The sequence below is a fragment of the Rhea americana genome, unplaced genomic scaffold, assembly GCF_003343005.1.
Source record: "Rhea americana isolate MKP2758 unplaced genomic scaffold, rheAme1 scaffold_148, whole genome shotgun sequence".
NCBI lineage: Eukaryota > Metazoa > Chordata > Aves > Rheiformes > Rheidae > Rhea > Rhea americana.
The window spans coordinates 1,369,145-1,386,322 of record NW_028185572.1 but is presented as its reverse complement, the minus strand read 5'-3'; positions in this window follow the sequence as shown (position 1 = coordinate 1,386,322).

The window sequence follows — 17,178 nt, the reverse complement described above, 5'->3', positions numbered from 1 at the left end:
GCTCGTGATTGCATGAGCGGAGATGTCTCTTTTGGTCCTGTTGTCCTTCGCGTAACACTGCAGCCACATGCCTTATACCTCCAGCCAAAAGACCAAAGTAAAAGCCACTGCAGTCTGGGGTAACATCCTGAACTCTTCCTAAAGCAAAGCTTCTGTGAATTTTAGAGATAAATTCCGATAATAAAAATTAATTTTCCAGTGATAATATTAGTGCTTGACGTTTTTTTTTCCCTTTCATTATTTCATTGTCTCCATCATTAAGAATGACACTCAGAGATGTTATTCCATAAGATAAAGTTTGAACAGAGTATTTGTATAAAAGGGAAAACAGAGACCAAGGTTTTATACGGTGTGTTACATACAGGATTGGACAACAGATGATTAAACTGACTCAACGCTCAGTGTTTCCATGTTCAAAATTCACTTTTCTATATCTTTACTAGGGGTCGTGTTACAACTTCCTGGCTACGTGCTTGTGTGCGCTCTGCAGTCTCATCTGGATTTCATGTTGGAAGGAGAAGGGGCGTGCAGGGTGCGGGGAAGCAGACCATGCAGTCTGGGCTATCAGGCTGTATCCATACTGCTAAGTAAGAGAGCGCTGGGGACTGGTCCCCACACCAGGGCCAAGCCGCACTGCCTGATTTACAGCTGGTCTCTTCTAGAGATAATTTACCTTAGCAGGAGCTAACTAGGCCATCCAGCACTGCTCTGGGGAGAGAACACAAAACTAGGATGGACAAGCTGAGATCCGGCACTTGACTTTCTTCCTTTGTCCTTATTTAGAAGGTCCTCACAGAACAGAGAGAACCGTGGCCTAGACTTTAATCATACCTCTAAATTTAGCTCCTTGTTTCTTTCCTATTACTATATGTAATCTTTAATACTTTTCCATTTGGAGTGATGTTCTGGTACTCAGAGCTGAGATGAGCATTAAACCGGGGTTTTGGACCATGTCCGTAAGGCAAGGTGGTGACAACATTTGGAGTGGCTGTTGCCTTTCTTGATGCAATTCCCATTACAAACTGTTTTTACACTGCGCTCATCCTGAAGATTCAAACCTCAGAAATTAGTTTCCTTGTCTCTTATCCACGCTTTTCTCCAGCCACCCCTCTCTTTCTGTGGCTTTCTCTCAGGACCATTTCCAGCGCTTCCTTTGCCTCCTGCTTTCTGGAATGCTTTTCTACTGTCTTTTCTCTTTTCTGGCTGTTTCTGCCACTCTAACTCACACAAATCCACCCTCTAGCATTTTTCTTTTATATTGGTATTCAGTCTTCAGAGTAAATTCTAGAGTAAAGCAGCCTCTATTCAATTAATATAAATACACATGAATTAGGTGTTGTCTATAAGATGTATATCACTACATCTAATTATATATCATTGCCTGTGAAGGAAAGAAAAGATTTAGTATTAGATCATTACTTTTCTAGACAGAATAAAATATTTCTCATTCCTTTAATATCCTATTTTAAACATTATCAAATAACATGATTTTTCTTTTGGATGTTCTTACTTTTTCCGCATTCAGCATTTTTTTCCTCTTCTGCATATCTTATTTGACATCCGAAAAATGTTCTCCATGGTACCCCATGGTACTCTGACCCTTTCATAACTTTTTAGAGTCTCAAGTCCTCCTTTACTTTTCTTTTTAATTCAGCAAACCATACAAACCCAGGCTGAAAGCCATCACAAAGCTGCAAAGCAACTTGAAAACTGCTTTTAAGTGTATTGCTGATTCCAGGCCTTAGCATCCTTCGAGGAAACATGGGAGGAAAAGCCTTTATCCTTTGAGTGAAACTATATATAATTAGGTCATTTCAAGAATAAATATTGTTAGCCCTCTCCTAGCTTCTTTAAGGTTCTTACAGAACATTAATTTCCAGCAGGTTATATGATACCCTCAAAATCAATGCACTATTTCAGGTAGGCTGCACCTGAGTTGTTTGAGTAGATGTTAATTATTCTTTTTATTAGAGTTCACATTTAGAAATAGAAAACCATACTGATTTACACTTCTTTGTAATTAGATGTAATGATTGGAATTTCTTTTCTATTACACTGTGGTTTTGCTTTAAAGGAAGAGCAATATTTTATACCCAGTGATTTCCAATGTTTATCAGGTTCCTCTACATTTCCTTCTGGGTCTTTCTCCTGAAACTTCCCATCAAGCTGACTCCATTTTCACCATTGCAGTTCTCATCACTTTCTGCAGGTCAAGCAGCTTTGCCTGAGCTACTTCCTTTCTGTCCATCTCCCTAACTGTGATTTGCCTGATGGATCATTTCAAAGTGACCTCCTTAAAGACAAACACATAAAGTAAGGTTTATTTCTTATATGTGACTTTGACCATGAATTTGCAGCACATATCCAAAGAAGACAAGGAATTTAGTCCAGCAAATTTGATTTTCCAGAGGAGTGAGGTCTCACTGCACAAACAGAGCTCTTGCCACATCCTTCCAAACCTGGTTTTTTGAACACTTTTGCTTGTTTCTTTCCATGGGCTCAGGTGGCATTTCTCTGGCTTATCAGTGAAAGATGAGATTGCATAAAGATAATGGGCTAAATCTTTATTTGTGTCATAAACATATTAAATATGCAGCTCAGAAGTAAGTTTGGATTGTAACAGCTGTCTAATATGTACCTGTTGCAAATAACATTCTCATACTGACAGCTGGAATTTCCCAGGATTAAGGACAATCATGTTCCCTCTCCTGGGGCTATGGCTAATAAAATAATCTTTTCAGTCATTCCTCATCATCTAAGGATTCTTCAGTGCTGAAGGGCATCTGTACAGGGCCAGCTTTGGAACAGTCACAGTAAGCTAAAGCACAAAAATGAGAGCCAAAATCTAGCTTATTATCTAAACATTTCTCTGAGATTTCATATCATTGCCCTTATTCTGAACCGTTCACAATTAAAGATGCTAAGACTCAGGACTTTAATACGATTGCTTCAGAAGATCAGAAACAACGGTCAAATTCAGATCTGTGTTCGAGTTGTTCAGTTGGTCCTGAAGATTTGATACGATGGAAGCAATGTCTGGGTTCTGCTTTGTATTTATTCTGCAGATCAGCTGTTTTATCAAAATAGCATCAACTGGTGAAATGTTATGGCTTCACTCTTGGTTCCAATATCCTTTAGTCTTCGTTTCTATTTTTCGTATTATTTTTGTAGACTGTTCATCATTTTCATGGCAGTGGAGACTTATTGAAATAGATAAAAAACCTGCAATCTATATTTCTATTGAGTTTATAACCCTCAGCTCAGTATTCCACACTGTCTAGAGGAGGGAAGCAGAAGTGGAGGGAACAGAAAGTTCGTAGCAATAGAAATCAAAGTATTGAACAATAAAGCAAGAACTTCATGGTTGAACAGAGAGGACAGAGATGGAGAAATTAAGAAACAGCTGAGACTGAAGTAAAGACGACCACAGCAAAGGATGTTTGCACATCTAAATAATATATAGTATGTCGAGGCTAGGATAGTCTGAGGCAAAATTTAGATGTTTTTAGCCTAGAGGAGACAACAATAAAAATTTTTTTTTTCTGCCCTTAGTCAGATGTTCTGTCAAGCTTTCATAATAATTAAACATTATCTTATATATGAGCTGTAAAATTTCCAAAGTGAAGTCTGCTTGGGGGTTTCAGTCACAACTGAGAGACCCATGGTTAGAGAAGCTATCATGGCAAGTGATGGATTAAATCAGTAAACCCAGGCCAATATGCACAGAAAACCAGAAGGGTTTAAGAAGTGCAAGGAGGAGCTGAGGGAGTTTCGTTCATCAGCCTCAAGAAGAGAATGACAAAGGGGAAACTAATTTTTGTCTTCAGCTCCTTAATGACGGGCTATAGAGATGACAGAGCCAGATTCTTCTCAGAGGTGCAAAGGACAAGAGGCAGAGAACACAGGCTGCAAAAAAAAAAATAAATAAAAGTTCTGATTAGCCATGGGCAAGTGATAAGAGCACATTTTACTCAAATTTCCATTACAGCGCCTGGGATCATGAAGCTGCTTTGCTTTACTATAATCAGTTTCTATTCTGTAATACAGTTCTTCCTAGCTACCTTGCTCATGGATTAACATAGGCTGATTTTGTTGAGCTTTGCGCACAGTCTACAAGCATAAGCAGAAAACAGAAATCATTTCAATCAGAAGAAAAGTAATTCTGATTCCCTGAAAGCTTCTAAATCATCTATAACAGGGATTTCTGCTTTCAAGAACATTGCTTTTCCCCATTACATGAACTGAAATTAATGTTTGCTGAAAGCAAATAAGAATAAAATTAAATATTTTCTAATACAAATGATAATTGGGCACTTGTCTGATAAGACGGTTTTATTTAAACAAAATGTACTTGTGTAACACTGCAGTTCCGATTTCAGAATCCTGTAATCTTCAGGTTGGCTCTCTTTTCCAAGTCTTCATAATTAAAGGCAGGTGTTCAATTTAGCCACCAGAAAAGATGAGTTAATTGTGTAATTATTAGTTGTAAAAGATTTTTAATCAGAATTATAAAGTATTTAGGTGTGTAAAAATGCAAGTAGACGCTCCTAGGATTTTTCTAAATACCTAGACATGTACCTCCATTAAAGTGAACACAACTTCAGCTCTTAAGTATTTTCAAAGTATCATTAGGGACTTATTTATGTGTCAGGGTATTAAATAAAATCGATCCTTTGTGCAAAAGTCAGATGTGAATTGTTATCCAAACTTGTAGGTTAAAATATATGTACTCCTAATAGATGTTTAGCGTCTTCCTTGTTTACTACTGGAATGGAAAGCATTAGGGGACAAAAGGGGACAAAAATCTTCATCGAAAAATTCTGTCTTTTCTGTATCATGAACAATTCTATCTATTAAATAGATAATAGACTTTTTTTTCCTTTCTCTTCATATACTGAACGTTCTCAGTCATAGATTTTGTTTTTGCCTTTAGCCTACATTATCGGGTTCTATACCTTATTAATAATCATCTACTGCTTCCTTCTTCAATTTTTATGAATCACAGACTCAGATTCACAGAATGGTTGAGGTTGGAAGGGACCTCTGGAGATCATCTAGTCCAACCTCCCTGCTCAGCAGGGTCACCTAGAGCATGGTAGGTGGGGTTGCATCCGGGTGGGCCTTGAAGATCTCCAGAGAAGGAGACTCCACAACCTCTCTGGGCAACCTGGTCCAGTGCTCTGTCACTCTCACAGTAAAGAAGTCCTTTCCTGTGTTCTTGTGTCCTCATCCTGTCACTGGCCACTACTGAGAAGTCTGTCCCCATCCTGTTGACATTGTCCCGTCAAATGTTTACACACATTGAGGAGATCTTCCTGAACCTGCTCTTCTCCATGATGATCAGTCCCAGCTCTCAGTCTCTGCTCATAGAAGAGATGCTTCAGATCTTTAATTACCATGGCCCTTTGCTGCACTACCTCCATATCTCTCTAGTACTGAGGAGCACATAAGTAGACATATTAGCCATATGTAGCCTCACCAGTGCTGAGGAGAGGGGAAGAATCACCTCCTTTGACCTGGGAGCAACAATCTGCCTCATGTAGCCCAGGCTGCTGTTGGCCTTCCTTGCCATGAGAGTTCGTTATTGGCTTCAAGTTCTAGTTCAGCTGTTCAATAATTTGTTTCTGTTGAATTGCTTCCAAATTTGTACGTGAAGAATACTGATTTTTTTCCAAAGCTGTACTTTTTGGTAGGTTTCATTTTTTGCATGTTTCTTTTGACCCTTTGTGCTGAAAAGTGCAAAATTACCAAGATAGAAGAAATCTATAATGATACATATGTTATGGTCAGCTCCAAGTTAGCCATTAATGCTCAGGAAAGACATTTTCAAAAAGAAAATTGCTTTAGATATTCCGTTGAAAACCTAAGGTCAATCTCTGGCATGGTCAGGAGACAAATAGAATATAGGGCTATTATTAGGAAGGGGACAGAGAACAAAATAAAGAACATCATGATTTCATTGTATAATTCCTTGTAAGAATTTTAAATATCACATATACTTCTGCTCGTAGACTGGAACAAGAAAAAAAAAATGAAGTAAATGAGTACAGAGAATAATAACAAGAAGGATGAGAGGAATGGAATAGCTTCCATGATGTAACTTAATGAGGATTCTTCACCTTGGAAAAGAAACGAGTGGTAGGATCGCATATGGTAGAATCACAACTGAGGTCCATAAAACTATAAATAATGTGGATTTACATGTGTCTCAGAACAGAATAAGTGAATCTCCTCTTTAGTCTTGAAATTATTAGTCACAAGGTTTGGAAAACAAAACCAAATAAAACCCCACACTTAAAGAATATGGTCATGTTTTGGAATTCATTGATGCAAGATGTGCAAAATAAAAGCAAAAGTGAATGTAAAAAGGAATTAGACAATTCCATCAGTGGATATTAAAACTTGCAGCTCACAAGAATTATTTAAACTGCAGACTTCTGGAATGTAGAAGGGTGTATCACGGAAAGGATCGATTATTATATTTCTCTCCTGATCATTTCCTGAGCATCAGCTTCTGGTCATGGTTGGAAACAAGCTATTAAATTAGCTAGATCTTTGATCTAATCTACAGTCATGAGGTTCTTATGTACTTGGTTACTGTAAAAATTATTACACATTCCCAATTGCATTATTTTTTGTTTATTTTTATAAATTGCTTTTCATGGCTTTCTTCTCTTTTGGGAAATTAGCTAATTTAATTAGACTAGCTAATAAAGCTCTAGGCTTGAGCTTTATGAAGCAAGTTTTACATGACTTTGTTAGAATCATTCCTGTACACACTTGTATTTTATGTTACAATATTTGTCAAATGTTGAATATGCCTCCATATAATTCAGCTAGCTCATGATTACTTCATGGAAATCAAAAAAAGACAATATTTTTCAAATACTGTATTGAGCCAATAACAGTTCTAGCTACCATCCGCACTGTGCTAAAAGACCTGTATGAGATTTTAATGAACATTCATATCTTACTGCTGATAAACAATGTATTTAGTTGACTGAACACTTTCACCTACTGCAAGAATACGGATGCTTTTTCCTTTATTGTTATTTTATTCCATACTTCTGCTCCCTTTGTAACTTCTAAAATGGCATTGCAACAAGTACATACTTATTTCTTAATGGTAACTTTATTCTTTTTAAAAACTGAAATAGAATTCTTCCTTTTATTTTTTTTTCCTTTTTCTTTTTTTTTACATTCTAATTCATTTCATGACATGCTGTGCCTGTGGCATATGTGTGCAGATAAACAAACTTCTGAGGAGGTCATGGCCACAACCAAGACAATTCTGTTAAATGGAGATTTTGGTGAAGTAATACAGTTGTCGTGGATTCATACATTCCTAAGGGACTGTTACGAGTGTGAGGGATGACCTGGCCTGAACCCAAGCTGTGGAATTTCACTGGGTGAGCTCCACTCCATGAATTCTGCCAGATGATTCATATTTCAAGAATACACACTAATCATGATGTCCACCGTCACGCCCACTCTCCATCTAATTCATGCTAATCAGAAGCTTTTCATATGCTCTGAGACTGTCTCATCATTTCTATTAATTGAGGATGGAAATGACAATCCTTTACAGACAGTATCAAGACAAATTATTCCTAGTACTGGGTGAAATCACCCCAAGCAATGTAAAATGATGTCTTCTATGTGGCCCAATTTCAATCAGCATCAAGGCTTATGTTATGCTAGTAGGTCTCTTGCACCATCATCGGATCAAGACAAATTAACTGCCATTTACAAGTCCTACTCCCTCCCACATCTTCCCATCAACTTAGCTGCATAAGGCTTCTTTTGTAAGTGGAAGAGTCTGCTGTCCTGTGTTATGTTCAACTTACTCTGCTGGCAAACAGGACCTTGAATCCTTCCAGATCCGCACGTTTCCCTGCTATTTTATCTCCTTCCATAATTACAGGTAATTTTGCTGATCCAGCAGGAAAGCTTTGGAGATCCTGCTCATTTCTTCCCCAGTATGACAATGCACAGCTCATGATAATTTAATCCTGATAATCGGACATGTATTTTGGGATTCCTTACTACCTCTTTGTATCTGAGTAATTCTTGTTAAATAACAGAACACTTCACAGGCCTAACTTCAACCTTTTTCAGTCCACCAGGAGATAATGACCTAACCAAGTAGCTTCAGAGTAATGGGAGCAGGACAGAAGCAGAAGGACCATGTTTAGACACCGTGAAACAGATGCTCCCACTCATACCCATTTAGTATAAACAGTGATAAATGAGAACAGAACAATGAATTGGAATAGGAAAAAAAGCAAGTCATAAAGCTGCTGCTGCTTCAATTAATATATCTATTTAATTGTTTAGATCTGAACCTTAATTTCCAAAAGATTCAATTATTCTATTTAGCATTTATCTTCTGCTATGCTTTCCAGTGCTGACCCAAACGAAATAGTTAAATCAAGCAGCTTTTTTAATTGCATTTTTGTACCAAAGAAAAACAAGAAACATAGGAAGTGGCATCACCTCACATTTCTTCTTCTACTCTTGTTAATTTTAACAAAATAAAATTTTCCCACATTGTTCAAGATAGTTGTTCTCAGAAAAGATACAGGTTTTTGAATCTTATATCAAATTGTATACATTGTAGTTCACTGATCCAGAAGATAGATGAAGATTTTGGCATCTTTTCTTCCAAAAAGAAGCTTTACAAAATAAAGGAAGTGAAAAATTAATAAGTGAACTGGGCACCGAGCAGGTACATTGGTTATGGTAATGTGACACTGATACATTCTCTGGTGCTAGAGATTTTTAAACAATTGAATAGAAAATCCTTGAATTTGCCTTGCATTCTTGTAAGATCTAATAGTATGTGAAATCCTTACTTACGCTGCTAAGCCATTATTTACATGAATAGCTTCATTCACTATCTAAAAGCCCGTTGTATGAGTAAGTGCTCTCCAGCATCAATGAAAGAAAGTCAAGAAAGCTGCATACTACATGATTAAAGGAATATATTTGACAAAGGCCGTATACACATTCATTTGTGTTGCTACAGGCTGCAAAATACCTTGATTCTTTGCATTTCCTATTAGTAAAATCACAGAATTCTTCTGAGATAGTTACTAGGTGCATATTTCCTACTCTGGACACAGGAGCATGAATAAGGTACTAAAGAAAACAAGTTTACGGTATTTATGAATTAAACTGATATTTGATAGGGGAAAAAAAAAGAAAGATTAAGTACAGATAGCTAAAAACCTATAAAATTTGCTTATAGTATTTTCAGGACTCAGATTTGTTTTGGTTATCAGTACTGACTTTTGAAAATAAATATTTTCAATTAAACAAAGAAGTGAACAAGTTGAACTTTCTATGCCAACTTTTCTATGCCTTGACTAAGAAGTAGATCAGAAACAAAAATCATCAATGATGTTATATTTAAACCTGCTAAATGCTTTCCTTGGCCTAAAGCCCAAAACTTGTATTCATTTTTGATGCTTCAGAAGGTCCTCAAGGAGTTCCCCAAGACACAGTGTGCTGGAACTGGCTGTTGCTGCATTCTGACCATCTGCAGGCTCTTCTGGGGACAGTTTGCTGGGCTTGCGGGAAGCTCGCCCTGGCCCAAAATGGTTTTTCTATGCTTGTGTATTTTCTTGTAACAACAACAACAGCAGATATTTCCAAAAGTGAGGAGTGATGGTGAATCCAGTTAAATCAGCATCTCTTTAAACCAAATTGTCATGATTCATCCCACCTAATTGTAGACATCTCCAGTCTACATCAGAACTAATAATCCACATCTTCGTCTCAATGGACACAAGTAGACACTTTCGGACTGTTATTCAGCGCACTTTAAAGTAGACATCTAGAATGCATTAGGGCATAAAATGGTGTTAATTCCCAAAGCTGCACAATAAATCCAGCAAAATGCTCTCCAGGATACTTACTGTAACACACTTTTCACATGGCCTTTTGACTCTGGCACGAAACCACTGCAGTCCAGTCAGAAATCTGAATGCAGTCATTCATTTCTTGCACATATCCTTCACAACTCTTTAAAGGAAAGGCAAGAGGCCAAGCTGGTGTCAAGGAACTTTATTTGCCTCAGTTGCTGGATCATTAACAACCATACTTCATTTTTATTTCTGAAATAATTTTTATTTCAGCATCTGTAGGAATGTAAAAACTATCTTGCTGGAAGGACCAATGGTCCATCCAGTCCAGTATTTTATCTCCAGGAGTGCCAATAAGAGAAACTGTTTGTGGAAAACATGAGATCCCAACCACCATTTGCAGTCCACTCCCCAGCATCCAGAACTGTTGTTTTGGGGATGCTAGAGGCTCCAGTTCTGCATTCACCTTATTGCATGCTTCTTGAGTTTGTAAACCAATATTATATTCCTTCTCAGCCTTTATCCTTTCAAGAATCCTGCTTATGGCAGCTGTTACTTCCATTTGATCATTTCATTCACCCTTCTTTGCATCTTCTCTAACTCTGTTATGGTCTTCCTCAGCTGTGGAGAGCAAAGCAGCACACTACTTCGAAGTGTGGGTGCACAAGGCTTTTTTTATGTTGTGGCAAGTGACACTTTTTCTTTCGTTTGTAACATCTTTCCTGATGATGCCTAACATTTTGCTGAACACTAGTGTGTGTCCAAAACAGAGAGAGCTTCACTTAGGTGCTCCAACTCACAGCCTAGGGAGAAGCATGTTTCTCCAATGGCTGTGCAAGGAATTTTCTAACCTAGACTAGTCTCTTAGATGAGAAGCCTACATGTAGATGGTGTGAAAATTTCCCAAATTTTAAACTATCAAAGCAAGGAATAATCCTTCACGTATCTTTAATTCTCTGGACTCTGTGCACCTAAAGACATCAGGCATTTGGAAATACAAAGCTAAGTATCGTTTTTCTCATAGGTCTAAGTGAAAAACTGAATATTGAAAATTAATTTTATTTATTTCTCATGTCTTAAGGATAAGATTTACCCTAGTTGGGGTTAAATGGGTCTTAAGAGATAAATGGGCTGAGGCAGAGGATTAAATCCCGTGCGAAGAAAATAAATAATAAATCAGAAACTACAGCAGTTTGATGCATGGGATTTTTAACAAGAAATATAAACTTCCCAAGAGTGTAAAGACCATGAAGATTAATTGAGCTGGTGATGGCCTCAGTTTCCTTCAAGGGTTTTTAACTGATTATATATCACTTGGACTTTTGTTCAGAAAAAGAAATTAGAAGTCAAATCATGGTACTTGAAGAAACTGATAGTAATTACAGTTGCTGCAATAATGACTTGCTAATGCTTTCAGTCTAGCGTGACACTTCCTCATTAGGTCTTTTTCACTAGATAACCTTTTTCCAATGCTTCTCTTTATCTTCAGGACATGTGTAATATGTGGTGGTTTATACACTCACACATACACACACACACACGCATAAATGAAGCCTGACGTGTTACAGTCATGTAAGACCAAATATTTACAGACATATATCAGCTTTATCCTTGCAAAAGCTTGCAGCTGGCGGCAAACTCTGCCAGAGACAGTCAAGGCTGTAATGTAACCTGTTTGGCTATGAAGTGCCTTAACCACGGAATGACATCTTGATAAATATTTTTTAACCTTTTTTTTCCTACTGAAGTAGTAGCAGTCATGCATGTGAAAAAAGTCCTTCCAAACCAGCCCCATTTTTTACTGTATTCACAGAAGAAATCCCTCCTTGAAACCACAGTAATATTGGCTCCCAGGTGTGTGTCTTCCTACTGCACTGAAAAAACAACAGCTGTAGGTTATCTCTTTCAGAAACATTTATCAGCTAAAACTAGAGGGTGCAGCTATGTAAGCTGATGAGTACGGTGGAAAGATCTGCAATGGAAAACGTTAAATCCTTCTGAGAAAATTCACATAACACACACACACACACATATAGAAATATATATATAGAGAGACACATATGTAAAAGTCTCTCCTACAATAGTATTTCTATGCACCTAATAAAACCCCAGAAAAGACGGGAGAGGGCAGGCAATCTCAGTTGTGACTCTGTTTCCTCCATCGTACCTGAAAACCACATTTTGTTGCAACAGCCTGCATGGTGCTGTCTGCGCTGTGCTAGAGCAGTCGGTTGTTAGTTCCCTCTTTAATAAGATAACCTAGCAGCTCATAACGTGCCTTATTCGCATGAGCCATTTTGCCACCTGAAGGAGCTCTTCCAAGCAAAGCTTTTGTCATATTTGATCTTTGATTTTTTTTTTTCCTCTTGCTAATAATCCTACGGTTATTTGAGATGCTTTAGCTGAGACATGGTGAATCAGTCCATGAAATGCTATCAGTACCTCATTATTAATGTCTCATTAGTGAGTATTTGTAGGCAGGATTGTGCGGTTCATAAATATAACTAAGTAGTGGAGAGCGATGATTTCATAGCTGATATAAAAGCTGATTTAAAAAAAAGAATATTTCAGCTCAGGGATTCACTGATTTTTCTGCTCTTTATTGCTCTAAATGTCTAAAGAATCAAGAAAAAGTATATATATTTTAAATATGTTTATTTTAATGCTAATCAAGGGTCAAGATGAACTACATTAATCACATGAATCTTTACTGTTCCTGAAGGAATACAATGATTAAAATGAGCAAAATCATAACCACTATTAATTATTCTATTCTATTTCCAAAGAAACAAAGGGAAAACCAAGAATAAAATTCATCAAAACACAAAGAAAAGGCAAGTAATTGAATGAGCACCGAAACCCATGAAAGGAGCTTGATTTCCCATTGATTAGTGATTCATTTTTAATTAATTTTTCCAGTAAGAGGTGAACTCCGAAGCATTTCCCAAAGCTGGCGCATTTGTGAAAGCTCTCACTGCTGTGGACGCTTGAAAAGTTGCCTCGGGCTTGGGTTGGCCACTTTTCTCTCCCAAAATACCTGCTTATCTTTGAATTGTCATCCGCTCAGTCAGCTTTGTCTGAAAGCTGTAAACAGGCTTAAGATGTATCAAAGACAAATGTTAGGTAGAAAGCCTGATTACATGGACTCTTCTTCCAAGGCTGGCTAAAAATGGTTGTTGGCTGCAAATGCTTTTAATGCTTCTTTGTAGAAAGCTATTAAAAGAAATTACACCTCTGAGAGTGCAAATAAATTTGAAGTGCTACTAATTTATTCCTCAACTTATTTGGGGGTCCTACTTTCCTGTTGCCCAAGTAACTAAATGGTCACGTGAAATATTTTTGTCCTAGGGTCGTTAAATATGTCATTAATGGCATGAGGAGTTTATACACGGACATTAGCAAATCATTCCCATCCTATATCCTGCAAAAGCAAAGCCAATGTCTTAGTTACTGATAAGAATATAATAGTCCTAATGGGCCAGAGCATAGGTACGTCACTGAGAATTTAGATCTTGTTTTCTAATCATCTTAATGCTTTTCTTTATGGAAAGCTGAGAGTGGTCTCTTCAAGTCTGCATTTTTCTAACACACACACAAATCTGACAGAAATAATTTTTTTTCACAGTTCCTTTTTTCTATTCCAAGACCTTTTCTGCACTAATTAGTATTCCATAGCAGAGACTTACCTTTTTCTTTGGTATTGCGCCGTTGACATCTGACTAATCTGGCCTTCTGCTTTACAACTTGTCATTTACAGTGTATTTTCAAATTGCAAAAATAAGTAAATATATAAAAGCATTTGATTAAACATTTTACATGAAAGATGACAACTAATGTTTATATAACATTTTTCAAACTGTACCAAATTAGGATAAGCAAGATTATTATTAGGGCAAAAATAAAATAAAAGATAAAAAAAAATCTAAAATTTAGAAAATGAACCTTTCAGTTATGTAATCACATCTGGGAATAATAAGCATCTTTCTAGAGCTGTTCAGGTTAAGGCTATGCCTGTTTATCTGCTTCTGTACAGAACCAGCTACAGGGATTCCTCAGCTTAACTTTATCTGTCGCTACAGTGTGATTTTTGGAAATAATAATAATAAATGCAATAAATGTAATAAATTATGCTTATCTATAATATTTGGGTAAATAACAGAAAGATGTGCATCTGACATTAATCTCCTCTATATAATTATAGGTAATATGTTAAACTTCAAGCACAGATTCCCTCTTGCCCGAGATGCTTTAGTTTGCTCAGCTGATGCAAAGTTGCAGTATGAGGGAATGGTCGGTCGATTGCGAATCCTTTTTGGTGTAGGAAGCTCTCATTCTGCTCCAGGAAATGGTAGGAACAAATTTACACCACAATAATTTCATAGAATCACCGTCACATGAAAGTAAGCTCTAAAGTTTTCTTGCTTCCATGTGGTGGGCGGGCCTTTTTGTGCACGTACCTTGACTTTTAAAACAGGCGTAAATAGGGAATTCTTGCATAAGACAGAATTCCTGCTGCTTCGTTTTTTTCATTTTTACTTTTCTTTAATTTTTGTCTTGGGCTAGATATGATTTGAAGTAGGATTATATTTTAAGGTGATCTAGAAGTAAATTTTGTATAGCAGTTTAAGTCAGCCAGGATGGCGAATGTAGCGCAGAAGATGATATGGAGGTGACACTCCCTTTCTAAACCACACTGATTAGAGAACATTGAAAGAACAGCAACAGACTTATTAGTATGACAGCAATGACTTAAGAGGCAAAAAATAGCAGAACTAAACATCTGCAGCTTACCTTCGCCAGATGCATCCTCTAATTGTGTGCAAATATCTGAAGAGCATAAACAACAAGGAACAACTTGTACACAGGGTGTGTGGGTGAGAGCAGGTGTGGTGGAGCCCCTGAAGTCTGGGTGAACTTCAGAAAGGCTCTGACACACTTGGTCCCATATTTTTTTTCTGTTCTTTCTTATTCTTTCCAATTTTGTATTCTGGACAGTGTAGCTAAAGAGATTACATTAATTTTTCAGAGTAATGGAGGGTTTATGCCTCTGTTTCTAAGTCATTAGACTCAGTAATAGCTTGTTGCAGTGAGTTCCTCAGTTTCCTCCTGAACTGTATTATATGAAGCTTATTTTTCTTTTCAGAAGTTGGAAATTTTTTTTTCCTTATATTTCCCTTTGGTATAGGGAGCAAATAGCAACACTCAGTTGACTTGCATGACATTTCTGATTTAATAAATCCCTGTTGCATCAACTCTTACTTAACTCTGAAATTAAATAACCCTAATCTCTTTCATTTCTCCTCACATGGCAGTCTTTCCATGCTAATAATTTTCATTGCCCTACTTCAGACCTGTTATCTGTCTTTATCCTTCTGTTATCTCTTTCTCTGAGCTGGGATGACCAGAAAGGAATGCAAGACTCAAGGGAGAATATGCCATCCATTTATATAATGGCAGAATAATAATTTACAATTTTGGGACATTTGTTTGACCTACTGCATGTTGTTACTGTACAGTGCTGAACAGACCACTAAATTCAGAGGGTAGTTTTCACTCTATTAAGGTTTCATAGGATAGCAGAATTGAAAGGCTAAGGGTTCACTTTTTCTTGAGGTACAGGACATGTGATGCACCTCATGAGGAGATGGAGACAGCATTTACATTAAGTTCTCCTAACTTAAGAGCTGGGCTTGTCCATAGGTTGATGAGATCTGTAAAACAGAAATATTCTTATATATTGTTCTCATTTTTAACTGTTTCCTGAAGTGAGTTCTCCAGCAATTAGGTTTTAGTCTTCCTATCCTAATGGGTTTTTGTCTAAACTTTTCTTCTAGAATGTGAAATCTGTGAGTTATAACCAAATATTGTTATTCAAAATGCCTCATGCACTTGCATGCAGTGCCTCATGAAAGATACGGTTGGACTACCTGACCTCCAGCTTTTTCTGCCTTCTTTTCTTGATGTTGACTTCCTTTCCAGTGATATACAACATTCCTACAATTCAGTGAGGAATAGGGGGCACATCACAAAAGTCTAGAGTGCAAATGAGGTGAGATTACAGCATGGAGATACTGGAAGTATTACGAATCAAGTGTTCTCATTTAAAATAATATATTGGGGGTGAAGGGATAACATGTCAGTCAAAATCCACTCTGCAAATCCACTCACAAAAGGATTTGCAGACAACTATTGGATGGTCTTTTCTCCTGACACTTTCCTGTCTTATAACCCAGAATCTCCATATCACCCACAAAAAATAATCCAACCAAGCAACCAACCAAACCAACCAACCAAACAAACAGAAAGACTGGAACAGCTGCTGTGCTTATACTTTGACACCAAATCTGGATTTCTTTGTTTGGCAGCGTACTTTCTCTACTCTCATTCTATAGTCAACTAAGTTCTCAGAACATTTATAACTTTGTTGTTGTTGATGACAACCTTGGAAACTGTCTTTAGACATACCTACCCATATACACACATCAGTTGTCCCATGTGACAGGACAAGAGACAATGGGCAGAAATTGAAGCACAGGAAGTTCGGCCTGACCGTGAGGGGGAATTTCTTCACTGTGAGAGTGACGGAGCACTGGACCAGGTTGCCCAGAGAGGTTGTGGAGTCTCCTTCTCTGGAGATCTTCAAGGCCTGCCTGGATGCAACCCCGCCTACCGTGCTGTAGGTGACCCTGCTGAGCAGGGGACTTGGACTAGATGATCTCCAGAGGTCCCTTCCAACCTCACTGATTCTATCATCCTATGATCATATGCTGTGACTATTCTTTAGGACAGCTAAGGTCAAGGTTAGAAAAGAAGCAAGGTAAATATGATTTTAATGTCTTTCTGTACCTGCACACTTTGACTTCTAGATGTTACGTAAGTAGCATGTTGACACATCAATAGTAGAAGACAAACTCTTTCCCAAAAAGCAGAAAAATAAAGACACTAGGGATCCAGCTAGCACCATACCATAGCCTCTGAGAAGACACAGCAATGGTGACCCTGTGACCCATTGGTAGAAAACTGACCAAGATCAGTGAGAAATTTGCTAAACTGAGTGTGCTCCTGAGCCAGAAGTCTGAGTCCTAACTCTTCGTATTCCTACACTGAAGAGAAGAGTGCAAATTAAACTTGCATCCTGATTTCGGCCTGCTGCTAGTGAAGATAGGATGATTAAAGGGAACAACACAAGAGCTCAATAAGAATTTGTGCATAATTAAGAACCTGTGTATTCAGTAAATTACAGGGGAAGTATCATTGCTAGGCAACAATTGTTCAGGGAAGATCAACTTGTACTCACTCCTGCTAGAAACAT